This window comes from Ascidiella aspersa, chromosome 4 (genome assembly GCF_963924565.1).
Source record: "Ascidiella aspersa chromosome 4, kaAscAspe10.2, whole genome shotgun sequence".
In the NCBI taxonomy this organism is placed as follows: Eukaryota; Metazoa; Chordata; class Ascidiacea; order Phlebobranchia; family Ascidiidae; genus Ascidiella; species Ascidiella aspersa.
The window spans coordinates 24,499,553-24,519,337 of NC_139450.1; the positions used below are offsets into that span (position 1 = coordinate 24,499,553).

The following is a 19,785-nucleotide window of genomic DNA, read 5'->3' on the forward strand; positions in this document are numbered from 1 at the left end:
ATATTGCCTACGACAATTGGTATTCCTAGGCGGTCACATATCCGAGTACTAACCAATCCCGACGTTGCTTAACTTTCGAGATCGGACGAGATCGGGTGCATTCAACCTGGTATGGTCGTAGTCAGTATTGGTCAACATTTATGGTCTAATCTATTTAAAAATGTAAAAACTTAAATAAATCATATTGTGCCTACGACAATTGGTATTCCTAGGCGGTCACCCATCCAAGTACTAACCAATCCGGACGTTGCTTAACTTCCGAGATCGGACGAGATCGGGTGCATTCAACCTGGTATGGTCGTAGACAGTATTGGTCAACATTTATGGTCTAATCTATTTAAAAATGTAAAAACTTAAATAAATCACATTGTGCCTACGACAATTGGTATTCCTAGGCGGTCACCCATCCAAGTACTAACCAATCCCGAGGTGGCTTAACTTCCGAGATCGGACGAGATGGGGTGCATTCAACCTGGTATGGTCGTAGCCAGTATTGGTCAACATTTTTTGGTCTAATCTATTTAAAAATGTAAAAACTTAAATAAATCATATTTTGCCTACGACAATTGGTATTCCTAGGCGGTCACCCATCCAAGTACTAACCAATCCCGACGTTGCTTAACTTCGGAGATCGGACGAGATCGGGTGCATTCAACCTGGTATGGTCGTAGACAGTATTGGTCAACATTTATGGTCTAATCTATTTAAAAATGTAAAAACTTAAATAAATCATATTGTGCCTACGACAATTGGTATTCCTAGGCGGTCACCCATCCAAGTACTAACCAATCCCGACGTTGCTTAACTTCCGAGATCGGACGAGATCGGGTGCATTCAACCTGGTATGGTCGTAGCCAGTATTGGTCAACATTTTTTGGTCTAATCTATTTAAAAATGTAAAAACTTAAATAAATCATATTTTGCCTACGACAATTGGTATTCCTAGGCGGTCACCCATCCAAGTACTAACCAATCCCGACGTTGCTTAACTTCCGAGATCGGACGAGATCGGGTGCTTTCAATCTGGTATGTTCGTAGCCAGTATTGGTCAACATTTTTTGGTCTAATCTATTTAAAAATGTAAAAACTTAAATAAATTATATTTTGCCTACGACAATTGGTATTCCTAGGCGGTCACCCATCCAAGTACTAACCAATCCCGACGTTGCTTAACTTCCGAGATCGGACGAGATCGGGTGCATTCAACCTGGTATGTTCGTAGCCAGTATTGGTCAACATTTTTTGATCTAATCTATTTAAAAATGTAAAAACTTAAATAAATCATATTTTGCCTACGACAATTGGTATTCCTAGGCGGTCACCCATCCAAGTACTAACCAATCCCGACGTTGCTTAACTTCCGAGATCGGACGAGATCGGGTGCATTCAACCTGGTATGGTCGTAGACAGTATTGGTCAACATTTATGGTCTAATCTATTTAAAAATGTAAAAACTTAAATAAATGATATTATGCCTACGACAATTGGTATTCCTAGGCGGTCACCCATCCAAGTACTAACCAATCCCGACGTTGCTTAACTTCCGAGATCGGACGAGATCGGGTGCATTCAACCTGGTATAGTCGTAGACAGTATTGGTCAACATTTTTTGGTCTAAAATCTTTAAAAATGTTAACATTTAAATATATTTTAAAAATCATATTTTGCCTATGACAATTGGTATTGCTAGGCGGTCACCCATCCACGTACTAACCAATCCCGACGTTGCTTAACTTCCGAGATCGGACGAGATCGGGTGCATTCAACCTGGTATGGTCGTAGCCAGTATTGGTCAACATTTTTTGGTCTAATCTATTTAAAAATGTAAAAACTTAAATAAATCATATTTTGCCTACGACAATTGGTATTCCTAGGCGGTCACCCATCCAAGTACTAACCAATCCCGACGTTGCTTAACTTCCGAGATCGGACGAGATCGGGTGCATTCAACCTGGTATGGTCGTAAGCAGTATTTCTCAACATTTTATGTCTATTCTATTTTAAAAATAAAAACTTAAATAAATCATATTTTGCCTACGACAATTGGTATTCCTAGGCGGTCACCCATCCAAGTACTATCCAATCCCGACATTGTTTAACTTCCGAGATCGGACGAGATCGGTTGCATTCAACCTGGTATGGTCGTAGACAGTATTGGTCAACATTTATGGTCTAATCTATTAAAAAATGTAAAAACTTAAATAAATCATATTTTGCCTACGACAATTGGTATTCCTAGGCGGTCAACCATCCAAGTTCTTACCAATCCCGACGTTGCATAACTTCCGAGATCGGACGAGATCGGTTGCATTCAACCTGGTATGGTCGTAGACAGTATTGGTCAACATTTTTTGGTCTAAAATCTTTGAAAATGTTAAAATTTAAATAAATTTTAAAAATCATATTTTTCCTATGACAATTGGTATTCCTAGGCGGTCACCCATCCAAGTACCAACCAATCCCGACGTTGGTTAACTTCGGAGATAGGACGAGATCGGGTGCATTCAACCTGGTATGGTCGTAGTCAGTATTGGTCAACATTTATGGTCTAATCTATTTAAAAATGTAAAAACTTAAATAAATCATATTTTGCCTACGACAATTGGTATTCCTAGGCGGTCACCCATCCAAGTACTAACCAATCCCGACGTTGCTTAACTTCCGAGATCGGACGAGATCGGGTGCATTCAACCTGGTATGGTCGTAGACAGTATTGGTCAACATTTATGGTCTAATCTATTTAAAAATGTAAAAACTTAAATAAATCATATTGTGCCTACGACAATTGGTATTCCTAGGCGGTCACCCATCCAAGTACTAACCAATCCCGAGGTGGCTTAACTTCCGAGATCGGACGAGATGGGGTGCATTCAACCTGGTATGGTCGTAGCCAGTATTGGTCAACATTTTTTGGTCTAATCTATTTAAAAATGTAAAAACTTAAATAAATCATATTTTGCCTACGACAATTGGTATTCCTAGGCGGTCACCCATCCAAGTACTAACCAATCCCGACGTTGCTTAACTTCCGAGATCGGACGAGATCGGGTGCATTCAACCTGGTATGGTCGTAGACAGTATTGGTCAACATTTATGGTCTAATCTATTTAAAAATGTAAAAACTTAAATAAATCATATTGTGCCTACGACAATTGGTATTCCTAGGCGGTCACCCATCCAAGTACTAACCAATCCCGACGTTGCTTAACTTCCGAGATCGGACGAGATCGGGTGCATTCAACCTGGTATGGTCGTAGCCAGTATTGGTCAACATTTTTTGGTCTAATCTATTTAAAAATGTAAAAACTTAAATAAATCATATTTTGCCTACGACAATTGGTATTCCTAGGCGGTCACCCATCCAAGTACTAACCAATCCCGACGTTGCTTAACTTCCGAGATCGGACGAGATCGGGTACATTCAATCTGGTATGTTCGTAGCCAGTATTGGTCAACATTTTTTGGTCTAATCTATTTAAAAATGTAAAAACTTAAATAAATTATATTTTGCCTACGACAATTGGTATTCCTAGGCGGTCACCCATCCAAGTACTAACCAATCCCGACGTTGCTTAACTTCCGAGATCGGACGAGATCGGGTGCATTCAACCTGGTATGGTCGTAGACAGTATTGGTCAACATTTATGGTCTAATCTATTTAAAAATGTAAAAACTTAAATAAATCATATATTGCCTACGACAATTGGTATTCCTAGGCGGTCACATATCCGAGTACTAACCAATCCCGACGTTGCTTAACTTCCGAGATCGGTCGAGATCGGTTGCATTCAACCTGGTATGGTCGTAGACAGTATTGATCAACATTTTTTGGTCTAAAATCTTTAAAAATGTTAACATTAAATATATTTTAAAAATCATATTTTGCCTATGAAAATTGGTATTCCTAGGCGGTCACCCATCCAAGTACCAACCAATCCCGACGTTGCTTAACTTTCGAGATCGGACGAGATCGGGTGCACTCAACCTGGTATGGTCGTAGTCAGTATTGGTCAACATTTATGGTCTAATCTATTTAAAAATGTAAAAACTTAAATAAATCATATTGTGCCTACGACAATTGGTATTCCTAGGCGGTCACCCATCCAAGTACTAACCAATCCGGACGTTGCTTAACTTCCGAGATCGGACGAGATCGGGTGCATTCAACCTGGTATGGTCGTAGACAGTATTGGTCAACATTTATGGTCTAATCTATTTAAAAATGTAAAAACTTAAATAAATCACATTGTGCCTACGACAATTGGTATTCCTAGGCGGTCACCCATCCAAGTACTAACCAATCCCGAGGTGGCTTAACTTCCGAGATCGGATGAGATGGGGTGCATTCAACCTGGTATGGTCGTAGCCAGTATTGGTCAACATTTTTTGGTCTAATCTATTTAAAAATGTAAAAACTTAAATAAATCATATTTTGCCTACGACAATTGGTATTCCAAGGCGGTCACCCATCCAAGTACTAACCAATCCCGACGTTGCTTAACTTCCGAGATCGGACGAGATCGGGTGCATTCAACCTGGTATGGTCGTAGACAGTATTGGTCAACATTTATGGTCTAATCTATTTAAAAATGTAAAAACTTAAATAAATCATATTGTGCCTACGACAATTGGTATTCCTAGGCGGTCACCCATCCAAGTACTAACCAATCCCGACGTTGCTTAACTTCCGAGATCGGACGAGATCGGGTGCATTCAACCTGGTATGGTCGTAGCCAGTATTGGTCAACATTTTTTGGTCTAATCTATTTAAAAATGTAAAAACTTAAATAAATCATATTTTGCCTACGACAATTGGTATTCCTAGGCGGTCACCCATCCAAGTACTAACCAATCCCGACGTTGCTTAACTTCCGAGATCGGACGAGATCGGGTGCTTTCAATCTGGTATGTTCGTAGCCAGTATTGGTCAACATTTTTTGGTCTAATCTATTTAAAAATGTAAAAACTTAAATAAATTATATTTTGCCTACGACAATTGGTATTCCTAGGCGGTCACCCATCCAAGTACTAACCAATCCCGACGTTGCTTAACTTCCGAGATCGGACGAGATCGGGTGCATTCAATCTGGTATGTTCGTAGCCAGTATTGGACGTTGCTTAACTTCCGAGATCGGACGAGATCGGGTGCATTCAATCTGGTATGTTCGTAGCCAGTATTGGTCAACATTTTTTGGTCTAATCTATTTAAAAATGTAAAAACTTAAATAAATTATATTTTGCCTACGACAATTGGTATTCCTAGGCGGTCACCCATCCAAGTACTAACCAATCCCGACGTTGCTTAACTTCCGAGATCGGACGAGATCGGGTGCATTCAATCTGGTATGTTCGTAGCCAGTATTGGTCAACATTTTTTGGTCTAATCTATTTAAAAATGTAAAAACTTAAATAAATCATATTTTGCCTATGACAATTGGTATTGCTAGGCGGTCACCCATCCAAGTACTAACCAACACGACGTTGCTTAACTTCCGAGATCGGACGAGATCGGGTGCATTCAACCTGGTATGGTCGTAGACAGTAGTGGTCAACATTTATTGGTCTAAAATCTTCAAAAATGTTAACATTTAAATATATTTTATAAATCATATTTTGCCTATGACAATTGGAATTCCTATGCGGTCACCCATCCAAGTACTAACCAATCCCGACGTTGCTTAACTTCCGAGATCGGACGAGATCGGGTGCATTCAATCTGGTATGTTCGTAGCCAGTATTGGTCAACATTTTTTGGTCTAATCTATTTAAAAATGTAAAAACTTAAATAAATCATATTTTGCCTACGACAATTGGTATTCCTAGGCGGTCACCCATCCAAGTACTAACCAATCCCGACGTTGCTTAACTTCCGAGATCGGACGAGATCGGGTGCTTTCAATCTGGTATGTTCGTAGCCAGTATTGGTCAACATTTTTTGGTCTAATCTATTTAAAAATGTAAAAACTTAAATAAATTATATTTTGCCTACGACAATTGGTATTCCTAGGCGGTCACCCATCCAAGTACTAACCAATCCCGACGTTGCTTAACTTCCGAGATCGGACAAGATCGGGTGCATTCAATCTGGTATGTTCGTAGCCAGTATTGGACGTTGCTTAACTTCCGAGATCGGACGAGATCGGGTGCATTCAATCTGGTATGTTCGTAGCCAGTATTGGTCAACATTTTTTGGTCTAATCTATTTAAAAATGTAAAAACTTAAATAAATTATATTTTGCCTACGACAATTGGTATTCCTAGGCGGTCACCCATCCAAGTACTAACCAATCCCGACGTTGCTTAACTTCCGAGATCGGACGAGATCGGGTGCATTCAATCTGGTATGTTCGTAGCCAGTATTGGTCAACATTTTTTGGTCTAATCTATTTAAAAATGTAAAAACTTAAATAAATCATATTTTGCCTATGACAATTGGTATTGCTAGGCGGTCACCCATCCAAGTACTAACCAACACGACGTTGCTTAACTTCCGAGATCGGACGAGATCGGGTGCATTCAACCTGGTATGGTCGTAGACAGTAGTGGTCAACATTTATTGGTCTAAAATCTTCAAAAATGTTAACATTTAAATATATTTTATAAATCATATTTTGCCTATGACAATTGGAATTCCTATGCGGTCACCCATCCAAGTACTAACCAATCCCGACGTTGCTTAACTTCCGAGATCGGACGAGATCGGGTGCATTCAATCTGGTATGTTCGTAGCCAGTATTGGTCAACATTTTTTGGTCTAATCTATTTAAAAATGTAAAAACTTAAATAAATTATATTTTGCCTACGACAATTGGTATTCCTAGGCGGTCACCCATCCAAGTACTAACCAATCCCGACGTTGCTTAACTTCCGAGATCGGACGAGATCGGTTGCATTCAACCTGGTATGGTCGTAGACAGTATTGATCAACATTTTTTGGTCTAAAATCTTTAAAAATGTTAACATTAAATATATTTTAAAAATCATATTTTGCCTATGAAAATTGGTATTCCTAGGCGGTCACCCATCCAAGTACCAACCAATCCCGAAGTTGCTTAACTTTCGAGATCGGACGAGATCGGGTGCATTCAACCTGGTATGGTCGTAGTCAGTATTGGTCAACATTTATGGTCTAATCTATTTAAAAATGTAAAAACTTAAATAAATCATATTGTGCCTACGACAATTGGTATTCCTAGGCGGTCACCCATCCAAGTACTAACCAATCCGGACGTTGCTTAACTTCCGAGATCGGACGAGATCGGGTGCATTCAACCTGGTATGGTCGTAGACAGTATTGGTCAACATTTATGGTCTAATCTATTTAAAAATGTAAAAACTTAAATAAATCACATTGTGCCTACGACAATTGGTATTCCTAGGCGGTCACCCATCCAAGTACTAACCAATCCCGAGGTGGCTTAACTTCCGAGATCGGACGAGATGGGGTGCATTCAACCTGGTATGGTCGTAGCCAGTATTGGTCAACATTTTTTGGTCTAATCTATTTAAAAATGTAAAAACTTAAATAAATCATATTTTGCCTACGACAATTGGTATTCCAAGGCGGTCACCCATCCAAGTACTAACCAATCCCGACGTTGCTTAACTTCCGAGATCGGACGAGATCGGGTGCATTCAACCTGGTATGGTCGTAGACAGTATTGGTCAACATTTATGGTCTAATCTATTTAAAAATGTAAAAACTTAAATAAATCATATTGTGCCTACGACAATTGGTATTCCTAGGCGGTCACCCATCCAAGTACTAACCAATCCCGACGTTGCTTAACTTCCGAGATCGGACGAGATCGGGTGCATTCAACCTGGTATGGTCGTAGCCAGTATTGGTCAACATTTTTTGGTCTAATCTATTTAAAAATGTAAAAACTTAAATAAATCATATTTTGCCTACGACAATTGGTATTCCTAGGCGGTCACCCATCCAAGTACTAACCAATCCCGACGTTGCTTAACTTCCGAGATCGGACGAGATCGGGTGCTTTCAATCTGGTATGTTCGTAGCCAGTATTGGTCAACATTTTTTGGTCTAATCTATTTAAAAATGTAAAAACTTAAATAAATTATATTTTGCCTACGACAATTGGTATTCCTAGGCGGTCACCCATCCAAGTACTAACCAATCCCGACGTTGCTTAACTTCCGAGATCGGACGAGATCGGGTGCATTCAATCTGGTATGTTCGTAGCCAGTATTGGACGTTGCTTAACTTCCGAGATCGGACGAGATCGTGTGCATTCAATCTGGTATGTTCGTAGCCAGTATTGGTCAACATTTTTTGGTCTAATCTATTTAAAAATGTAAAAACTTAAATGAATTATATTTTGCCTACGACAATTGGTATTCCTAGGCGGTCACCCATCCAAGTATTAACCAATCCCGACGTTGCTTAACTTCCGAGATCGGACGAGATCGGGTGCATTCAATCTGGTATGTTCGTAGCCAGTATTGGTCAACATTTTTTGGTCTAATCTATTTAAAAATGTAAAAACTTAAATAAATCATATTTTGCCTATGACAATTGGTATTGCTAGGCGGTCACCCATCCAAGTACTAACCAACACGACGTTGCTTAACTTCCGAGATCGGACGAGATCGGGTGCATTCAACCTGGTATGGTCGTAGACAGTAGTGGTCAACATTTTTTGGTCTAAAATCTTCAAAAATGTTAACATTTAAATATATTTTATAAATCATATTTTGCCTATGACAATTGGAATTCCTATGCGGTCACCCATCCAAGTACTAACCAATCCCGACGTTGCTTAACTTCCGAGATCGGACGAGATCGGGTGCATTCAAACTGGTATGGTCGTAAGCAGTATTTCTCAACATTTTACGTCTAATCTATTTAAAAAAGTAAAAACTTAAATAAATCATATTTTGCCTACGACAATTGGTATTCCTAGGCGGTCACCCATCCAAGTACTAACCAATCCCGACGTTGCTTAACTTCCGAGATCGCACGAGATCGCACGAGATCGGGTGCATTCAACCTGGTATGGTCGTAGACAGTATTGGTCAACATTTATGGTCTAATCTATTTAAAAATGTAAAAACTTAAGTAAATCATATTGTGCCTACGACAATTGGTATTCCTAGGCGGTCACCCATCCAAGTACTAACCAATCCCGACGTTGCTTAACTTCCGAGATCGGACGAGATCGGGTGCATTCAACCTGGTATGGTCGTAGCCAGTATTGGTCAACATTTTTTGGTCTAATCTATTTAAAAATGTAAAAACTTAAATAAATCATATTTTGCCTATGACAATTGGTATTCCTAGGCGGTCACCCATCCAAGTACTAATCAATCCCGACGTTGCTTAACTTCCGAGATCGGACGAGATCGGGTGCATTCAACCTGGTATGGTCGTAGCCAGTATTGGTCAACATTTTTTGGTCTAATCTATTTAAAAATGTAAAAACTTAAATAAATCATATTTTGCCTACGACAATTGGTATTCCTAGGCGGTCACCCATCCAAGTACTAACCAATCCCGACGTTGCTTAACTTCCGAGATCGGACGAGATCGGATGCATTCAACCTGGTATGGTCGTAGCCAGTATTGGTCAACATTTTTTGGTCTAATCTATTCAAAAATGTAAAAACATAAATAAATCATATTGTGTCTACGACAATTGGTATTCCTAAGCGGTCACCCATCCAAGTACTAACCAATCCCGACGTTGCTTAACGTCCGAGATCGGACGAGATCGGGTGCATTCAACCTGGTATGGTCGTAGAAAGTATTGGTCAACATTTATGGTCTAATCTATTTAAAACTGTAAAAACTTAAATAAATCATATTGTGCCTACGACAATAGGTATTGCTAGGCGGTCACCCATCCAAGTACTAAACAATCCCGACGTTGCTTAACTTCCGAGATCGGACGAGATCGGGTGCTTTCAACCTGGTATGGTCGTAGACAGTATTGGTCAACATTTATGGTCTAATCTATTTAAAAATGTAAAAACTTAAATAAATGATATTATGCCTACGACAATTGGTATTCCTAGGCGGTCACCCATCCAAGTACTAACCAATCCCGACGTTGCTTAACTTCCGAGATCGGACGAGATCGGGTGCATTCAACCTGGTATAGTCGTAGACAGTATTGGTCAACATTTTTTGGTCTAAAATCTTTAAAAATGTTAACATTTAAATATATTTTAAAAATCATATTTTGCCTATGACAATTGGTATTGCTAGGCGGTCACCCATCCAAGTACTAACCAATCCCGACGTTGCTTAACTTCCGAGATCGGACGAGATCGGGTGCATTCAACCTGGTATGGTCGTAGCCAGTATTGGTCAACATTTTTTGGTCTAATCTATTTAAAAATGTAAAAACTTAAATAAATCATATTTTGCCTACGACAATTGGTATTCCTAGGCGGTCACCCATCCAAGTACTAACCAATCCCGACGTTGCTTAACTTCCGAGATCGGACGAGATCGGGTGCATTCAACCTGGTATGGTCGTAAGCAGTATTTCTCAACATTTTATGTCTATTCTATTTTAAAAATAAAAACTTAAATAAATCATATTTTGCCTGCGACAATTGGTATTCCTAGGCGGTCACCCATCCAAGTACTATCCAATCCCGACGTTGTTTAACTTCCGAGATCGGACGAGATCGGTTGCATTCAACCTGGTATGGTCGTAGACAGTATTGGTCAACATTTATGGTCTAATCTATTAAAAAATGTAAAAACTTAAATAAATCATATTTTGCCTACGACAATTGGTATTCCTAGGCGGTCAACCATCCAAGTTCTTACCAATCCCGACGTTGCATAACTTCCGAGATCGGACGAGATCGGTTGCATTCAACCTGGTATGGTCGTAGACAGTATTGGTCAACATTTTTTGGTCTAAAATCTTTGAAAATGTTAAAATTTAAATAAATTTTAAAAATCATATTTTTCCTATGACAATTGGTATTCCTAGGCGGTCACCCATCCAAGTACCAACCAATCCCGACGTTGCTTAACTTCCGAGATCGGACGAGATCGGGTGCATTCAACCTGGTATGGTCGTAGTCAGTATTGGTCAACATTTATGGTCGAATCTATTTAAAAATGTAAAAACTTAAATAAATCATATTGTGCCTACGACAATTGGTATTCCTAGGCGGTCACCCATCCAAGTACTAACCAATCCCGACGTTGCTTAACTTCCGAGATCGGACGAGATCGGGTGCTTTCAACCTGGTATGGTCGTAGACAGTATTGGTCAACATTTTTTGGTCTAATCTATTTAAAAATGTAAAAACATAAATAAATCATATTGTGCCTACGACAATTGGTATTGCTAGGCGGTCACCCATCCAAGTACTAAACAATCCCGACGTTGCTTAACTTCCGAGATCGGACGAGATCGGGTGCATTCAACCTGGTATGGTCGTAGACAGTATTGATCAATATTTTTTGGTCTAAAATCTTCAAAAATGTTAACATTTAAATATATTTTATAAATCATATTTTGCCTATGACAATTGGAATTCCTATGCGGTCACCCATCCAAGTACTAATCAATCCCGACGTTGCTTAACTTCCGAGATCGGACGAGGTCGGGTGCATTCAACCTGGTATGGTCGTAGACAGTATTGGTCAACATTTATGGTCTAATCTATTTAAAAATGTAAAAACTTAAATAAATCATATTGTGCCTACGACAATTGGTATTCCTTCGCGGTCACCCATCCAAGTACTAACCAATGCCGACGTTGCTTAACTTCCGAGATCGGACGAGATCGGGTGCTTTCAACCTGGTATGGTCGTAGACAGTATTGGTCAACATTTTTTGGTCTAATCTATTTAAAAATGTAAAAACATAAATAAATCATATTGTGTCTACGACAATTGGTATTCCTAAGCGGTCACCCATCCAAGTACTAACCAATCCCGACGTTGCTTAACGTCCGAGATCGGACGAGATCGGGTGCATTCAACCTGGTATGGTCGTAGAAAGTATTGGTCAACATTTATGGTCTAATCTATTTAAAACTGTAAAAACTTAAATAAATCATATTGTGCCTACGACAATTGGTATTGCTAGGCGGTCACCCATCCAAGTACTAAACAATCCCGACGTTGCTTAACTTCCGAGATCGGACGAGATCGGGTGCTTTCAACCTGGTATGGTCGTAGACAGTATTGGTCAACATTTTTTGGTCTAAAATCTTTAAAAAAGTTAACATTTAAATATATTTAAAAAAATAAAAACTTAAATAAATCATATTTTGCCTACGACAATTGGTATTCCTAGGCGGTCACCCATCCAAGTACTAACCAATCCCGACGTTGCTTAACTTCCGAGAACGGAGGAGATCGGGTGCATTCAACATGGTATGGTCGTAGGCAGTATTGCTCAACATTTTTTGGTCTAATCTATTTAAAAATGTAAAAACTTAAATAAATCATATATTGCCTACGACAATTGGTATTCCTAGGCGGTCACCCATCGAAGTACTAACCAATCCCGACGTTGCTTAACTTCCGAGATCGGACGAGATCGGTTGCATTCAACCTGGTATGGTCGTAGACAGTATTGATCAACATTTTTTGGTCTAAAATCTTTAAAAATGTTAACATTAAATATATTTAAAAAATCATATTTTGCTTATGACAATTGGTATTCCTAGGCGGTCAACCATCCAAGTACCAACCAATCCCGACGTTGCTTAACTTCCGAGATCGGACGAGATCGGGTGCATTCAACCTGGTATGTTCGTAGTCAGTATTGGTCAACATTTATGGTCTAATCTATTTAAAAATGTAAAAACTTAAATAAATCATATTGTGCCTACGACAATTGGTATTCCTAGGCGGTCACCCATCCAAGTACTAACCAATCCCGACGTTGCTTAACTTCCGAGATCGGACGAGATCGGGTGCATTCAACCTGGTATGGTCGTAGACAGTATTGGTCAACATTTATGGTCTAATCTATTTAAAAATGTAAAAACTTAAATAAATCATATTGTGCCTACGACAATTGGTATTCCTAAGCGGTCACCCATCCAAGTACTAACCAATCCCGACGTGGCTTAACTTTCGAGTTCGGACGAGATGGGGTGCATTCAACCTGGTATGGTCGTAACCTGTATTGGTCAATATTTTTTGGTCTAATCTATTTAAAAATGTAAAAACTTAAATAAATCATATTTTGCCTACGACAATTGGTATTCCTAGGCGGTCACCCATCCAAGTACTAACCAATCCCGACGTTGCTTAACTTCCGAGATCGGACGAGATCGGGTGCATTCAACCTGGTATGTTCGTAGCCAGTATTGGTCAACATTTTTTGGTCTAATCTATTTAAAAATGTAAAAACTTAACTAAATCATATTTTGCCTACGACAATTGGTATTCCTAGGCGGTCACCCATCCAAGTACTAACCAATCCCGACGTTGCTTAACTTCCGAGATCGGACGAGATCGGGTGCATTCAACCTGGTATGGTCGTAGACAGTATTGGTCTACATTTATGGTCTAATCTATTTAAAAATGTAAAAACTTATATAAATGATATTAAGCCTACGACAATTGGTATTCCTAGGCTGTCACCCATCCAAGTACTAACCAATCCCGACGTTGCTTAACTTCCGAGATCGGAGGAGATCGGGTGCATTCAACCTGGTATGGTCGTAGACAGCATTGGTCAACATTTATGGTCTAATCAATTTAAAAATGTAAAAACTTAAATAAATCATATTGTGCCTACGACAATTGGTATTCCTAGGTATGGTCGTAGCCAGTATTGGTCAACATTTTTTGGTCTAATCTATTTAAAAATGTAAAAACTTAATTAAATCTTATTTTGCCTACGACAATTGGTATTCCTAGGCGGTCACCCATCCAAGTACTAACCAATCCCGACGTTGCTTAACTTCCGAGATCGGACGAGATCGGGTGCATTCAACCTGGTATGGTCGTAGACAGTAATCGTCAACATTTATGGTCTAATCTATTTAAAAATGTAAAAACTTAAATAAATTATATTGTGCCTACGACAATTGGTATTCCTAGGCGGTCACCCATCCAAGTACTAACCAAGATCGGGTGCATTGAACCTGGTATGGTCGTAGACAGTGTTGGTAAACATTTTTTGGTCTAAAATCTTTAAAATGCTAACATTTAAATATATTTTAAAAATAATATTTTGCCTATGACAATTGGTATTGCTAGGCGGTCACCCATCCAAGTACTAACCAATCCCGACGTTGCTTAACTTCCGAGATCGGACGAGATCGGGTGCATTCAACCTGGTATGGTCGTAGACAGTATTGGTCAACATTTTTTGGTCTAAAATCTTCAAAAATGTTAACATTTAAATATATTTTATAAATCATATTTTGCCTATGACAATTGGAATTCCTATGCGGTCACCCATCCAAGTACTAACCAATCCCGACGTTGATTAACTTCCGAGATCGGTAGAGATCGGGTGCATTCAACCTGGTATGGTCATAAGCAGTATTTCTCAACATTTTACGTCTAATCTATTTAAAAAAGTAAAAACTTAAATAAATCATATTTTGCCTACGACAATTGGTATTCCTAGGCGGTCACCCATCCAAGTACTAACCAATCCCGACGTTGCTTAACTTCCGAGATCGGACGAGATCGGGTGCATTCAACCTGGTATGGTCGTAGACAGTATCGGTCAACATTTATGGTCTAATCTATTTAAAAATGTAAAAACTTAAACAAATCATATTGTGCCTACGACAATTGGTATTCCTTGGCGGTCACCCATCCAAGTACTAACCAATCCCGACGTGGCTTAACTTCCGAGATCGGACGAGATGGGGTGCATTCAACCTGGTATTGTCGTAGCCTGTATTGGTCAATATTTTTTGGTCTAATCTATTTAAAAATGTAAAAACTTAAATAAATCATATTTTGCCTACGACAATTGGTATTCCTAGGCGGTCACCCATCCAAGTACTAACCAATCCCGACGTTGCTTAACTTCCGAGATCGGACGAGATCGGGTGCATTCAACCTGGTATGTTCGTAGCCAGTATTGGTCAACATTTTTTGGTCTAATCTATTTAAAAATGTAAAAACTTAAATAAATCATATTTTGCCTACGACAATTGGTATTCCTAGGCGGTCACCCATCCAAGTACTAACCAATCCCGACGTTGCTTAACTTCCGAGATCGGACGAGATCGGGTGCATTCAACCTGGTATGGTCGTAGACAGTATTGGTCAACATTTATGGTCTAATCTATTTAAAAATGTAAAAACTTAAATAAATGATATTATGCCTACGACAATTGGTATTCCTAGGCGGTCACCCATCCAAGTACTAACCAATCCCGACGTTGCTTAACTTCCGAGATCGGACGAGATCGGGTGCATTCAACCTGGTATGGTCGTAGACAGTATTAGTCAACATTTTTTGGTCTAAAATCTTTAAAAATGTTAACATTTAAATATATTTTAAAAATCATATTTTGCCTATGACAATTGGTATTGCTAGGCGGTCACCCATCCACGTACTAACCAATCCCGACGTTGCTTAACTTCCGAGATCGGACGAGATCGGGTGCATTCAACCTGGTATGGTCGTAGCCAGTATTGGTCAACATTTTTTGGTCTAATCTATTTAAAAATGTAAAAACTTAAATAAATCAAATTTTGCCTAATACAATTGGTATTCCTAGGCGGTCACCCATCCAAGTACTAACCAATCCCGACGTTGCTTAACTTCCGAGATCGGACGAGATCGGGTGCATTCAACCTGGTATGGCCGTAAGCAGTATTTCTCAACATTTTATGTCTATTCTATTTTAAAAATAAAAACTTAAATAAATCATATAATGCCTACGACAATTGGTATTCCTAGGCGGTCACCCATCCAAGTACTAACCAATCCCGACGTTGCTTAACTTCCGAGATCGGACGAGATCGGGTGCATTCAACCTGGTATGGTCGTAAGCAGTATTTCTCAACATTTTACGTCTAATCTATTTAAAAAAGTAAAAACTTAAATAAATCATATTTTGCCTACGACAATTGGTATTCCTAGGTGGTCACCCATCCAAGTACTAACCAATCCCGACGTTGCTTAACTTCCGAGATCGGACGAGATCGGGTGCATTCAACCTGGTATGGTCGTAGACAGTATTGGTCAACATTTATGGTCTAATCTATTTAAAAATGTAAAAATTAAACAAATCATATTGTGCCTACGACAATTGGTATTCCTTGGCGGTCACCCATCCAAGTACTAACCAATCCCGACGTTGCTTAACTTCCGAGATCGGACGAGATGGGGTGCATTCAACCTGGCATGGTCGTAGCCAGTATTGGTCAACATTTTTAGGTCTAATCTATTTAAAAATGTAAAAACTTAAATAAATCATATTTTGCCTACGACAATTGGTATTCCTAGGCGGTCACCCATCCAAGTACTAACCAATCCCGACGTTGCTTAACTTCCGAGATCGGACGAGATCGGGTGCATTCAACCTGGTATGTTCGTAGCCAGTATTGGTCAACATTTTTTGGTCTAATCTATATAAAAATGTAAAAACTTAACTAAATCATATTTTGCCTACGACAATTGGTATTCCTAGGCGGTCACCCATCCAAGTACTAACCAATCCCGACGTTGCTTAACTTCCGAGATCGGACGAGATCGGGTGCATTCAACCTGGTATGGTCGTAGACAGTATTGGTCTACATTTATGGTCTAATCTATTTAAAAATGTAAAAACTTATATAAATGATATTAAGCCTACGACAATTGGTATTCCTAGGCTGTCACCCATCCAAGTACTAACCAATCCCGACGTTGCTTAACTTCCGAGATCGGAGGAGATCGGGTGCATTCAACCTGGTATGGTCGTAGACAGCATTGGTCAACATTTATGGTCTAATCAATTTAAAAATGTAAAAACTTAAATAAATCATATTGTGCCTACGACAATTGGTATTCCTAGGTATGGTCGTAGCCAGTATTGGTCAACATTTTTTGGTCTAATCTATTTAAAAATGTAAAAACTTAATTAAATCTTATTTTGCCTACGACAATTGGTATTCCTAGGCGGTCACCCATCCAAGTACTAACCAATCCCGACGTTGCTTAACTTCCGAGATCGGACGAGATCGGGTGCATTCAACCTGGTATGGTCGTAGACAGTAATCGTCAACATTTATGGTCTAATCTATTTAAAAATGTAAAAACTTAAATAAATTATATTGTGCCTACGACAATTGGTATTCCTAGGCGGTCACCCATCCAAGTACTAACCAAGATCGGGTGCATTGAACCTGGTATGGTCGTAGACAGTGTTGGTAAACATTTTTTGGTCTAAAATCTTTAAAATGCTAACATTTAAATATATTTTAAAAATAATATTTTGCCTATGACAATTGGTATTGCTAGGCGGTCACCCATCCAAGTACTAACCAATCCCGACGTTGCTTAACTTCCGAGATCGGACGAGATCGGGTGCATTCAACCTGGTATGGTCGTAGACAGTATTGGTCAACATTTTTTGGTCTAAAATCTTCAAAAATGTTAACATTTAAATATATTTTATAAATCATATTTTGCCTATGACAATTGGAATTCCTATGCGGTCACCCATCCAAGTACTAACCAATCCCGACGTTGATTAACTTCCGAGATCGGTAGAGATCGGGTGCATTCAACCTGGTATGGTCATAAGCAGTATTTCTCAACATTTTACGTCTAATCTATTTAAAAAAGTAAAAACTTAAATAAATCATATTTGCCTACGACAATTGGTATTCTTAGGCGGTCACCCATCCAAGTACTAACCAATCCCGACGTTGCTTAACTTCTGAGATCGGACGAGATCGGGTGCATTCAACCTGGTATGGTCGTAAGCATTATTTCTCAACATTTTACGTCTAATCTATTTAAAAAAGTAAAAACTTAAATAAATCATATTTTGCCTACGACAATTGGTATTCCTAGGCGGTCACCCATCCAAGTACTAACCAATCCCGACGTTGCTTAACTTCCGAGATCGGACGAGATCGGGTGCATTCAACCTGGTATGGTCGTAGACAGTATCGGTCAACATTTATGGTCTAATCTATTTAAAAATGTAAAAACTTAAACAAATCATATTGTGCCTACGACAATTGGTATTCCTTGGCGGTCACCCATCCAAGTACTAACCAATCCCGACGTGGCTTAACTTCCGAGATCGGACGAGATGGGGTGCATTCAACCTGGTATTGTCGTAGCCTGTATTGGTCAATATTTTTTGGTCTAATCTATTTAAAAATGTAAAAACTTAAATAAATCATATTTTGCCTACGACAATTGGTATTCCTAGGCGGTCACCCATCCAAGTACTAACCAATCCCGACGTTGCTTAACTTCCGAGATCGGACGAGATCGGGTGCATTCAACCTGGTATGTTCGTAGCCAGTATTGGTCAACATTTTTTGGTCTAATCTATTTAAAAATGTAAAAACTTAAATAAATCATATTTTGCCTACGACAATTGGTATTCCTAGGCGGTCACCCATCCAAGTACTAACCAATCCCGACGTTGCTTAACTTCCGAGATCGGACGAGATCGGGTGCATTCAACCTGGTATGGTCGTAGACAGTATTGGTCAACATTTATGGTCTAATCTATTTAAAAATGTAAAAACTTAAATAAATGATATTATGCCTACGACAATTGGTATTCCTAGGCGGTCACCCATCCAAGTACTAACCAATCCCGACGTTGCTTAACTTCCGAGATCGGACGAGATCGGGTGCATTCAACCTGGTATGGTCGTAGACAGTATTAGTCAACATTTTTTGGTCTAAAATCTTTAAAAATGTTAACATTTAAATATATTTTAAAAATCATATTTTGCCTATGACAATTGGTATTGCTAGGCGGTCACCCATCCACGTACTAACCAATCCCGACGTTGCTTAACTTCCGAGATCGGACGAGATCGGGTGCATTCAACCTGGTATGGTCGTAGCCAGTATTGGTCAACATTTTTTGGTCTAATCTATTTAAAAATGTAAAAACTTAAATAAATCATATTTTGCCTAATACAATTGGTATTCCTAGGCGGTCACCCATCCAAGTACTAACCAATCCCGACGTTGCTTAACTTCCGAGATCGGACGAGATCGGGTGCATTCAACCTGGTATGGCCGTAAGCAGTATTTCTCAACATTTTATGTCTATTCTATTTTAAAAATAAAAACTTAAATAAATCATATAATGCCTACGACAATTGGTATTCCTAGGCGGTCACCCATCCAAGTACTAACCAATCCCGACGTTGCTTAACTTCCGAGATCGGACGAGATCGGGTGCATTCAACCTGGTATGGTCGTAAGCAGTATTTCTCAACATTTTACGTCTAATCTATTTAAAAAAGTAAAAACTTAAATAAATCATATTTTGCCTATGACAATTGGTATTCCTAGGTGGTCACCCATCCAAGTACTAACCAATCCCGACGTTGCTTAACTTCCGAGATCGGACGAGATCGGGTGCATTCAACCTGGTATGGTCGTAGACAGTATTGGTCAACATTTATGGTCTAATCTATTTAAAAATGTAAAAATTAAACAAATCATATTGTGCCTACGACAATTGGTATTCCTTGGCGGTCACCCATCCAAGTACTAACCAATCCCGACGTTGCTTAACTTCCGAGATCGGACGAGATGGGGTGCATTCAACCTGGCATGGTCGTAGCCAGTATTGGTCAACATTTTTAGGTCTAATCTATTTAAAAATGTAAAA

General features: G+C 39.1%; 48 non-coding genes and 55 pseudogenes across 48 annotated transcripts; all 103 read right to left on the reverse strand.

Annotated features, from left to right (window-relative positions):
- Positions 1 to 4: 4 nt before the first annotated feature.
- Positions 5 to 123, reverse strand: LOC146154555 (5S ribosomal RNA; annotated as a pseudogene).
- A 64-nt stretch (positions 124 to 187) lies between these two features.
- LOC146154556 (5S ribosomal RNA) lies at positions 188 to 306 on the reverse strand. Its single transcript, XR_014498046.1, has one exon. It is a non-coding gene; the product is annotated as a 5S ribosomal RNA (ribosomal RNA).
- Positions 307 to 370: 64 nt separating this feature from the next.
- LOC146154557 (5S ribosomal RNA) lies at positions 371 to 489 on the reverse strand (annotated as a pseudogene).
- A 65-nt stretch (positions 490 to 554) lies between these two features.
- LOC146154558 (5S ribosomal RNA) lies at positions 555 to 673 on the reverse strand. The gene has a single exon (XR_014497634.1). It is a non-coding gene; the product is annotated as a 5S ribosomal RNA (ribosomal RNA).
- A 64-nt stretch (positions 674 to 737) lies between these two features.
- LOC146154559 (5S ribosomal RNA) lies at positions 738 to 856 on the reverse strand. The gene has a single exon (XR_014496284.1). It is a non-coding gene; the product is annotated as a 5S ribosomal RNA (ribosomal RNA).
- Positions 857 to 921: 65 nt separating this feature from the next.
- Positions 922 to 1,040, reverse strand: LOC146154560 (5S ribosomal RNA; annotated as a pseudogene).
- Positions 1,041 to 1,105: 65 nt separating this feature from the next.
- Positions 1,106 to 1,224, reverse strand: LOC146154561 (5S ribosomal RNA). Its single transcript, XR_014498268.1, has one exon. It is a non-coding gene; the product is annotated as a 5S ribosomal RNA (ribosomal RNA).
- Positions 1,225 to 1,289: 65 nt separating this feature from the next.
- Positions 1,290 to 1,408, reverse strand: LOC146154562 (5S ribosomal RNA). The gene has a single exon (XR_014495069.1). It is a non-coding gene; the product is annotated as a 5S ribosomal RNA (ribosomal RNA).
- Positions 1,409 to 1,472: 64 nt separating this feature from the next.
- Positions 1,473 to 1,591, reverse strand: LOC146154563 (5S ribosomal RNA). Its single transcript, XR_014495756.1, has one exon. It is a non-coding gene; the product is annotated as a 5S ribosomal RNA (ribosomal RNA).
- Positions 1,592 to 1,665: 74 nt separating this feature from the next.
- On the reverse strand, positions 1,666 to 1,784 carry LOC146154564 (5S ribosomal RNA; annotated as a pseudogene).
- Positions 1,785 to 1,849: 65 nt separating this feature from the next.
- On the reverse strand, positions 1,850 to 1,968 carry LOC146154565 (5S ribosomal RNA). The gene has a single exon (XR_014495525.1). It is a non-coding gene; the product is annotated as a 5S ribosomal RNA (ribosomal RNA).
- A 63-nt stretch (positions 1,969 to 2,031) lies between these two features.
- LOC146154566 (5S ribosomal RNA) lies at positions 2,032 to 2,150 on the reverse strand (annotated as a pseudogene).
- Positions 2,151 to 2,214: 64 nt separating this feature from the next.
- Positions 2,215 to 2,333, reverse strand: LOC146154567 (5S ribosomal RNA; annotated as a pseudogene).
- Positions 2,334 to 2,407: 74 nt separating this feature from the next.
- Positions 2,408 to 2,526, reverse strand: LOC146154568 (5S ribosomal RNA; annotated as a pseudogene).
- A 64-nt stretch (positions 2,527 to 2,590) lies between these two features.
- LOC146154569 (5S ribosomal RNA) lies at positions 2,591 to 2,709 on the reverse strand. Its single transcript, XR_014495070.1, has one exon. It is a non-coding gene; the product is annotated as a 5S ribosomal RNA (ribosomal RNA).
- A 64-nt stretch (positions 2,710 to 2,773) lies between these two features.
- LOC146154570 (5S ribosomal RNA) lies at positions 2,774 to 2,892 on the reverse strand (annotated as a pseudogene).
- A 65-nt stretch (positions 2,893 to 2,957) lies between these two features.
- LOC146154571 (5S ribosomal RNA) lies at positions 2,958 to 3,076 on the reverse strand. Its single transcript, XR_014495071.1, has one exon. It is a non-coding gene; the product is annotated as a 5S ribosomal RNA (ribosomal RNA).
- Positions 3,077 to 3,140: 64 nt separating this feature from the next.
- Positions 3,141 to 3,259, reverse strand: LOC146154572 (5S ribosomal RNA). The gene has a single exon (XR_014496285.1). It is a non-coding gene; the product is annotated as a 5S ribosomal RNA (ribosomal RNA).
- A 65-nt stretch (positions 3,260 to 3,324) lies between these two features.
- LOC146154573 (5S ribosomal RNA) lies at positions 3,325 to 3,443 on the reverse strand (annotated as a pseudogene).
- Positions 3,444 to 3,508: 65 nt separating this feature from the next.
- On the reverse strand, positions 3,509 to 3,627 carry LOC146154574 (5S ribosomal RNA). The gene has a single exon (XR_014495073.1). It is a non-coding gene; the product is annotated as a 5S ribosomal RNA (ribosomal RNA).
- Positions 3,628 to 3,691: 64 nt separating this feature from the next.
- LOC146154575 (5S ribosomal RNA) lies at positions 3,692 to 3,810 on the reverse strand (annotated as a pseudogene).
- Positions 3,811 to 3,883: 73 nt separating this feature from the next.
- Positions 3,884 to 4,002, reverse strand: LOC146154576 (5S ribosomal RNA; annotated as a pseudogene).
- A 64-nt stretch (positions 4,003 to 4,066) lies between these two features.
- On the reverse strand, positions 4,067 to 4,185 carry LOC146154577 (5S ribosomal RNA). Its single transcript, XR_014498047.1, has one exon. It is a non-coding gene; the product is annotated as a 5S ribosomal RNA (ribosomal RNA).
- Positions 4,186 to 4,249: 64 nt separating this feature from the next.
- On the reverse strand, positions 4,250 to 4,368 carry LOC146154578 (5S ribosomal RNA; annotated as a pseudogene).
- Positions 4,369 to 4,433: 65 nt separating this feature from the next.
- On the reverse strand, positions 4,434 to 4,552 carry LOC146154579 (5S ribosomal RNA). Its single transcript, XR_014495547.1, has one exon. It is a non-coding gene; the product is annotated as a 5S ribosomal RNA (ribosomal RNA).
- A 64-nt stretch (positions 4,553 to 4,616) lies between these two features.
- On the reverse strand, positions 4,617 to 4,735 carry LOC146154580 (5S ribosomal RNA). Its single transcript, XR_014496286.1, has one exon. It is a non-coding gene; the product is annotated as a 5S ribosomal RNA (ribosomal RNA).
- Positions 4,736 to 4,800: 65 nt separating this feature from the next.
- On the reverse strand, positions 4,801 to 4,919 carry LOC146154581 (5S ribosomal RNA; annotated as a pseudogene).
- A 65-nt stretch (positions 4,920 to 4,984) lies between these two features.
- On the reverse strand, positions 4,985 to 5,103 carry LOC146154582 (5S ribosomal RNA; annotated as a pseudogene).
- A 135-nt stretch (positions 5,104 to 5,238) lies between these two features.
- LOC146154583 (5S ribosomal RNA) lies at positions 5,239 to 5,357 on the reverse strand (annotated as a pseudogene).
- A 65-nt stretch (positions 5,358 to 5,422) lies between these two features.
- On the reverse strand, positions 5,423 to 5,540 carry LOC146154584 (5S ribosomal RNA; annotated as a pseudogene).
- A 74-nt stretch (positions 5,541 to 5,614) lies between these two features.
- On the reverse strand, positions 5,615 to 5,733 carry LOC146154585 (5S ribosomal RNA; annotated as a pseudogene).
- A 65-nt stretch (positions 5,734 to 5,798) lies between these two features.
- Positions 5,799 to 5,917, reverse strand: LOC146154586 (5S ribosomal RNA; annotated as a pseudogene).
- A 65-nt stretch (positions 5,918 to 5,982) lies between these two features.
- LOC146154587 (5S ribosomal RNA) lies at positions 5,983 to 6,101 on the reverse strand (annotated as a pseudogene).
- A 135-nt stretch (positions 6,102 to 6,236) lies between these two features.
- On the reverse strand, positions 6,237 to 6,355 carry LOC146154588 (5S ribosomal RNA; annotated as a pseudogene).
- A 65-nt stretch (positions 6,356 to 6,420) lies between these two features.
- On the reverse strand, positions 6,421 to 6,538 carry LOC146154589 (5S ribosomal RNA; annotated as a pseudogene).
- Positions 6,539 to 6,612: 74 nt separating this feature from the next.
- On the reverse strand, positions 6,613 to 6,731 carry LOC146154590 (5S ribosomal RNA; annotated as a pseudogene).
- A 65-nt stretch (positions 6,732 to 6,796) lies between these two features.
- Positions 6,797 to 6,915, reverse strand: LOC146154591 (5S ribosomal RNA). The gene has a single exon (XR_014496928.1). It is a non-coding gene; the product is annotated as a 5S ribosomal RNA (ribosomal RNA).
- Positions 6,916 to 6,988: 73 nt separating this feature from the next.
- Positions 6,989 to 7,107, reverse strand: LOC146154592 (5S ribosomal RNA; annotated as a pseudogene).
- A 64-nt stretch (positions 7,108 to 7,171) lies between these two features.
- Positions 7,172 to 7,290, reverse strand: LOC146154593 (5S ribosomal RNA). Its single transcript, XR_014498048.1, has one exon. It is a non-coding gene; the product is annotated as a 5S ribosomal RNA (ribosomal RNA).
- Positions 7,291 to 7,354: 64 nt separating this feature from the next.
- On the reverse strand, positions 7,355 to 7,473 carry LOC146154594 (5S ribosomal RNA; annotated as a pseudogene).
- A 65-nt stretch (positions 7,474 to 7,538) lies between these two features.
- LOC146154595 (5S ribosomal RNA) lies at positions 7,539 to 7,657 on the reverse strand. Its single transcript, XR_014495549.1, has one exon. It is a non-coding gene; the product is annotated as a 5S ribosomal RNA (ribosomal RNA).
- A 64-nt stretch (positions 7,658 to 7,721) lies between these two features.
- Positions 7,722 to 7,840, reverse strand: LOC146154596 (5S ribosomal RNA). Its single transcript, XR_014496287.1, has one exon. It is a non-coding gene; the product is annotated as a 5S ribosomal RNA (ribosomal RNA).
- A 65-nt stretch (positions 7,841 to 7,905) lies between these two features.
- LOC146154597 (5S ribosomal RNA) lies at positions 7,906 to 8,024 on the reverse strand (annotated as a pseudogene).
- Positions 8,025 to 8,089: 65 nt separating this feature from the next.
- On the reverse strand, positions 8,090 to 8,208 carry LOC146154598 (5S ribosomal RNA; annotated as a pseudogene).
- A 135-nt stretch (positions 8,209 to 8,343) lies between these two features.
- Positions 8,344 to 8,462, reverse strand: LOC146154599 (5S ribosomal RNA; annotated as a pseudogene).
- Positions 8,463 to 8,527: 65 nt separating this feature from the next.
- Positions 8,528 to 8,645, reverse strand: LOC146154600 (5S ribosomal RNA; annotated as a pseudogene).
- Positions 8,646 to 8,719: 74 nt separating this feature from the next.
- Positions 8,720 to 8,838, reverse strand: LOC146154601 (5S ribosomal RNA; annotated as a pseudogene).
- Positions 8,839 to 8,902: 64 nt separating this feature from the next.
- Positions 8,903 to 9,031, reverse strand: LOC146154602 (5S ribosomal RNA; annotated as a pseudogene).
- Positions 9,032 to 9,095: 64 nt separating this feature from the next.
- LOC146154603 (5S ribosomal RNA) lies at positions 9,096 to 9,214 on the reverse strand. The gene has a single exon (XR_014496288.1). It is a non-coding gene; the product is annotated as a 5S ribosomal RNA (ribosomal RNA).
- A 65-nt stretch (positions 9,215 to 9,279) lies between these two features.
- Positions 9,280 to 9,398, reverse strand: LOC146154604 (5S ribosomal RNA; annotated as a pseudogene).
- A 65-nt stretch (positions 9,399 to 9,463) lies between these two features.
- Positions 9,464 to 9,582, reverse strand: LOC146154605 (5S ribosomal RNA). The gene has a single exon (XR_014497771.1). It is a non-coding gene; the product is annotated as a 5S ribosomal RNA (ribosomal RNA).
- Positions 9,583 to 9,647: 65 nt separating this feature from the next.
- On the reverse strand, positions 9,648 to 9,766 carry LOC146154606 (5S ribosomal RNA). The gene has a single exon (XR_014497220.1). It is a non-coding gene; the product is annotated as a 5S ribosomal RNA (ribosomal RNA).
- A 64-nt stretch (positions 9,767 to 9,830) lies between these two features.
- Positions 9,831 to 9,949, reverse strand: LOC146154607 (5S ribosomal RNA; annotated as a pseudogene).
- A 64-nt stretch (positions 9,950 to 10,013) lies between these two features.
- LOC146154608 (5S ribosomal RNA) lies at positions 10,014 to 10,132 on the reverse strand. Its single transcript, XR_014495757.1, has one exon. It is a non-coding gene; the product is annotated as a 5S ribosomal RNA (ribosomal RNA).
- Positions 10,133 to 10,206: 74 nt separating this feature from the next.
- Positions 10,207 to 10,325, reverse strand: LOC146154609 (5S ribosomal RNA; annotated as a pseudogene).
- A 65-nt stretch (positions 10,326 to 10,390) lies between these two features.
- Positions 10,391 to 10,509, reverse strand: LOC146154610 (5S ribosomal RNA). Its single transcript, XR_014495527.1, has one exon. It is a non-coding gene; the product is annotated as a 5S ribosomal RNA (ribosomal RNA).
- A 63-nt stretch (positions 10,510 to 10,572) lies between these two features.
- On the reverse strand, positions 10,573 to 10,691 carry LOC146154611 (5S ribosomal RNA; annotated as a pseudogene).
- A 64-nt stretch (positions 10,692 to 10,755) lies between these two features.
- Positions 10,756 to 10,874, reverse strand: LOC146154612 (5S ribosomal RNA; annotated as a pseudogene).
- A 74-nt stretch (positions 10,875 to 10,948) lies between these two features.
- Positions 10,949 to 11,067, reverse strand: LOC146154613 (5S ribosomal RNA; annotated as a pseudogene).
- Positions 11,068 to 11,131: 64 nt separating this feature from the next.
- LOC146154614 (5S ribosomal RNA) lies at positions 11,132 to 11,250 on the reverse strand. Its single transcript, XR_014495293.1, has one exon. It is a non-coding gene; the product is annotated as a 5S ribosomal RNA (ribosomal RNA).
- A 65-nt stretch (positions 11,251 to 11,315) lies between these two features.
- LOC146154615 (5S ribosomal RNA) lies at positions 11,316 to 11,434 on the reverse strand (annotated as a pseudogene).
- A 74-nt stretch (positions 11,435 to 11,508) lies between these two features.
- On the reverse strand, positions 11,509 to 11,627 carry LOC146154616 (5S ribosomal RNA; annotated as a pseudogene).
- Positions 11,628 to 11,691: 64 nt separating this feature from the next.
- LOC146154617 (5S ribosomal RNA) lies at positions 11,692 to 11,810 on the reverse strand. The gene has a single exon (XR_014497823.1). It is a non-coding gene; the product is annotated as a 5S ribosomal RNA (ribosomal RNA).
- Positions 11,811 to 11,875: 65 nt separating this feature from the next.
- LOC146154618 (5S ribosomal RNA) lies at positions 11,876 to 11,994 on the reverse strand. The gene has a single exon (XR_014497221.1). It is a non-coding gene; the product is annotated as a 5S ribosomal RNA (ribosomal RNA).
- Positions 11,995 to 12,058: 64 nt separating this feature from the next.
- Positions 12,059 to 12,177, reverse strand: LOC146154619 (5S ribosomal RNA; annotated as a pseudogene).
- A 91-nt stretch (positions 12,178 to 12,268) lies between these two features.
- LOC146154620 (5S ribosomal RNA) lies at positions 12,269 to 12,387 on the reverse strand. The gene has a single exon (XR_014495817.1). It is a non-coding gene; the product is annotated as a 5S ribosomal RNA (ribosomal RNA).
- Positions 12,388 to 12,452: 65 nt separating this feature from the next.
- On the reverse strand, positions 12,453 to 12,571 carry LOC146154621 (5S ribosomal RNA). Its single transcript, XR_014497199.1, has one exon. It is a non-coding gene; the product is annotated as a 5S ribosomal RNA (ribosomal RNA).
- A 73-nt stretch (positions 12,572 to 12,644) lies between these two features.
- On the reverse strand, positions 12,645 to 12,763 carry LOC146154622 (5S ribosomal RNA; annotated as a pseudogene).
- A 64-nt stretch (positions 12,764 to 12,827) lies between these two features.
- On the reverse strand, positions 12,828 to 12,946 carry LOC146154623 (5S ribosomal RNA). The gene has a single exon (XR_014495074.1). It is a non-coding gene; the product is annotated as a 5S ribosomal RNA (ribosomal RNA).
- Positions 12,947 to 13,010: 64 nt separating this feature from the next.
- Positions 13,011 to 13,129, reverse strand: LOC146154624 (5S ribosomal RNA; annotated as a pseudogene).
- A 65-nt stretch (positions 13,130 to 13,194) lies between these two features.
- On the reverse strand, positions 13,195 to 13,313 carry LOC146154625 (5S ribosomal RNA). The gene has a single exon (XR_014498269.1). It is a non-coding gene; the product is annotated as a 5S ribosomal RNA (ribosomal RNA).
- Positions 13,314 to 13,378: 65 nt separating this feature from the next.
- On the reverse strand, positions 13,379 to 13,497 carry LOC146154626 (5S ribosomal RNA). Its single transcript, XR_014495075.1, has one exon. It is a non-coding gene; the product is annotated as a 5S ribosomal RNA (ribosomal RNA).
- A 64-nt stretch (positions 13,498 to 13,561) lies between these two features.
- LOC146154627 (5S ribosomal RNA) lies at positions 13,562 to 13,680 on the reverse strand (annotated as a pseudogene).
- Positions 13,681 to 13,848: 168 nt separating this feature from the next.
- Positions 13,849 to 13,967, reverse strand: LOC146154628 (5S ribosomal RNA). The gene has a single exon (XR_014495076.1). It is a non-coding gene; the product is annotated as a 5S ribosomal RNA (ribosomal RNA).
- A 223-nt stretch (positions 13,968 to 14,190) lies between these two features.
- Positions 14,191 to 14,309, reverse strand: LOC146154629 (5S ribosomal RNA; annotated as a pseudogene).
- Positions 14,310 to 14,383: 74 nt separating this feature from the next.
- LOC146154630 (5S ribosomal RNA) lies at positions 14,384 to 14,502 on the reverse strand (annotated as a pseudogene).
- A 64-nt stretch (positions 14,503 to 14,566) lies between these two features.
- LOC146154631 (5S ribosomal RNA) lies at positions 14,567 to 14,685 on the reverse strand. Its single transcript, XR_014495077.1, has one exon. It is a non-coding gene; the product is annotated as a 5S ribosomal RNA (ribosomal RNA).
- A 64-nt stretch (positions 14,686 to 14,749) lies between these two features.
- On the reverse strand, positions 14,750 to 14,868 carry LOC146154632 (5S ribosomal RNA; annotated as a pseudogene).
- Positions 14,869 to 14,933: 65 nt separating this feature from the next.
- Positions 14,934 to 15,052, reverse strand: LOC146154633 (5S ribosomal RNA). The gene has a single exon (XR_014498270.1). It is a non-coding gene; the product is annotated as a 5S ribosomal RNA (ribosomal RNA).
- A 65-nt stretch (positions 15,053 to 15,117) lies between these two features.
- LOC146154634 (5S ribosomal RNA) lies at positions 15,118 to 15,236 on the reverse strand. The gene has a single exon (XR_014495078.1). It is a non-coding gene; the product is annotated as a 5S ribosomal RNA (ribosomal RNA).
- A 64-nt stretch (positions 15,237 to 15,300) lies between these two features.
- LOC146154635 (5S ribosomal RNA) lies at positions 15,301 to 15,419 on the reverse strand. Its single transcript, XR_014495079.1, has one exon. It is a non-coding gene; the product is annotated as a 5S ribosomal RNA (ribosomal RNA).
- A 74-nt stretch (positions 15,420 to 15,493) lies between these two features.
- On the reverse strand, positions 15,494 to 15,612 carry LOC146154636 (5S ribosomal RNA; annotated as a pseudogene).
- Positions 15,613 to 15,677: 65 nt separating this feature from the next.
- LOC146154637 (5S ribosomal RNA) lies at positions 15,678 to 15,796 on the reverse strand (annotated as a pseudogene).
- A 63-nt stretch (positions 15,797 to 15,859) lies between these two features.
- Positions 15,860 to 15,978, reverse strand: LOC146154638 (5S ribosomal RNA). Its single transcript, XR_014495528.1, has one exon. It is a non-coding gene; the product is annotated as a 5S ribosomal RNA (ribosomal RNA).
- Positions 15,979 to 16,042: 64 nt separating this feature from the next.
- Positions 16,043 to 16,161, reverse strand: LOC146154639 (5S ribosomal RNA). Its single transcript, XR_014495748.1, has one exon. It is a non-coding gene; the product is annotated as a 5S ribosomal RNA (ribosomal RNA).
- Positions 16,162 to 16,224: 63 nt separating this feature from the next.
- LOC146154640 (5S ribosomal RNA) lies at positions 16,225 to 16,343 on the reverse strand (annotated as a pseudogene).
- A 65-nt stretch (positions 16,344 to 16,408) lies between these two features.
- On the reverse strand, positions 16,409 to 16,527 carry LOC146154641 (5S ribosomal RNA). Its single transcript, XR_014498271.1, has one exon. It is a non-coding gene; the product is annotated as a 5S ribosomal RNA (ribosomal RNA).
- A 65-nt stretch (positions 16,528 to 16,592) lies between these two features.
- LOC146154642 (5S ribosomal RNA) lies at positions 16,593 to 16,711 on the reverse strand. Its single transcript, XR_014495080.1, has one exon. It is a non-coding gene; the product is annotated as a 5S ribosomal RNA (ribosomal RNA).
- A 64-nt stretch (positions 16,712 to 16,775) lies between these two features.
- LOC146154643 (5S ribosomal RNA) lies at positions 16,776 to 16,894 on the reverse strand (annotated as a pseudogene).
- A 168-nt stretch (positions 16,895 to 17,062) lies between these two features.
- LOC146154644 (5S ribosomal RNA) lies at positions 17,063 to 17,181 on the reverse strand. Its single transcript, XR_014495081.1, has one exon. It is a non-coding gene; the product is annotated as a 5S ribosomal RNA (ribosomal RNA).
- Positions 17,182 to 17,404: 223 nt separating this feature from the next.
- Positions 17,405 to 17,523, reverse strand: LOC146154645 (5S ribosomal RNA; annotated as a pseudogene).
- Positions 17,524 to 17,597: 74 nt separating this feature from the next.
- On the reverse strand, positions 17,598 to 17,716 carry LOC146154646 (5S ribosomal RNA; annotated as a pseudogene).
- Positions 17,717 to 17,779: 63 nt separating this feature from the next.
- Positions 17,780 to 17,898, reverse strand: LOC146154647 (5S ribosomal RNA). The gene has a single exon (XR_014497590.1). It is a non-coding gene; the product is annotated as a 5S ribosomal RNA (ribosomal RNA).
- A 64-nt stretch (positions 17,899 to 17,962) lies between these two features.
- On the reverse strand, positions 17,963 to 18,081 carry LOC146154648 (5S ribosomal RNA). The gene has a single exon (XR_014495082.1). It is a non-coding gene; the product is annotated as a 5S ribosomal RNA (ribosomal RNA).
- Positions 18,082 to 18,145: 64 nt separating this feature from the next.
- On the reverse strand, positions 18,146 to 18,264 carry LOC146154649 (5S ribosomal RNA; annotated as a pseudogene).
- Positions 18,265 to 18,329: 65 nt separating this feature from the next.
- Positions 18,330 to 18,448, reverse strand: LOC146154650 (5S ribosomal RNA). Its single transcript, XR_014498272.1, has one exon. It is a non-coding gene; the product is annotated as a 5S ribosomal RNA (ribosomal RNA).
- A 65-nt stretch (positions 18,449 to 18,513) lies between these two features.
- On the reverse strand, positions 18,514 to 18,632 carry LOC146154651 (5S ribosomal RNA). The gene has a single exon (XR_014495084.1). It is a non-coding gene; the product is annotated as a 5S ribosomal RNA (ribosomal RNA).
- Positions 18,633 to 18,696: 64 nt separating this feature from the next.
- Positions 18,697 to 18,815, reverse strand: LOC146154652 (5S ribosomal RNA). The gene has a single exon (XR_014495085.1). It is a non-coding gene; the product is annotated as a 5S ribosomal RNA (ribosomal RNA).
- A 74-nt stretch (positions 18,816 to 18,889) lies between these two features.
- LOC146154653 (5S ribosomal RNA) lies at positions 18,890 to 19,008 on the reverse strand (annotated as a pseudogene).
- Positions 19,009 to 19,073: 65 nt separating this feature from the next.
- On the reverse strand, positions 19,074 to 19,192 carry LOC146154654 (5S ribosomal RNA; annotated as a pseudogene).
- A 63-nt stretch (positions 19,193 to 19,255) lies between these two features.
- LOC146154655 (5S ribosomal RNA) lies at positions 19,256 to 19,374 on the reverse strand. The gene has a single exon (XR_014495529.1). It is a non-coding gene; the product is annotated as a 5S ribosomal RNA (ribosomal RNA).
- Positions 19,375 to 19,438: 64 nt separating this feature from the next.
- On the reverse strand, positions 19,439 to 19,557 carry LOC146154656 (5S ribosomal RNA). Its single transcript, XR_014496893.1, has one exon. It is a non-coding gene; the product is annotated as a 5S ribosomal RNA (ribosomal RNA).
- A 63-nt stretch (positions 19,558 to 19,620) lies between these two features.
- LOC146154657 (5S ribosomal RNA) lies at positions 19,621 to 19,739 on the reverse strand (annotated as a pseudogene).
- Between the last annotated feature and the right edge of the window lie 46 nt (positions 19,740 to 19,785).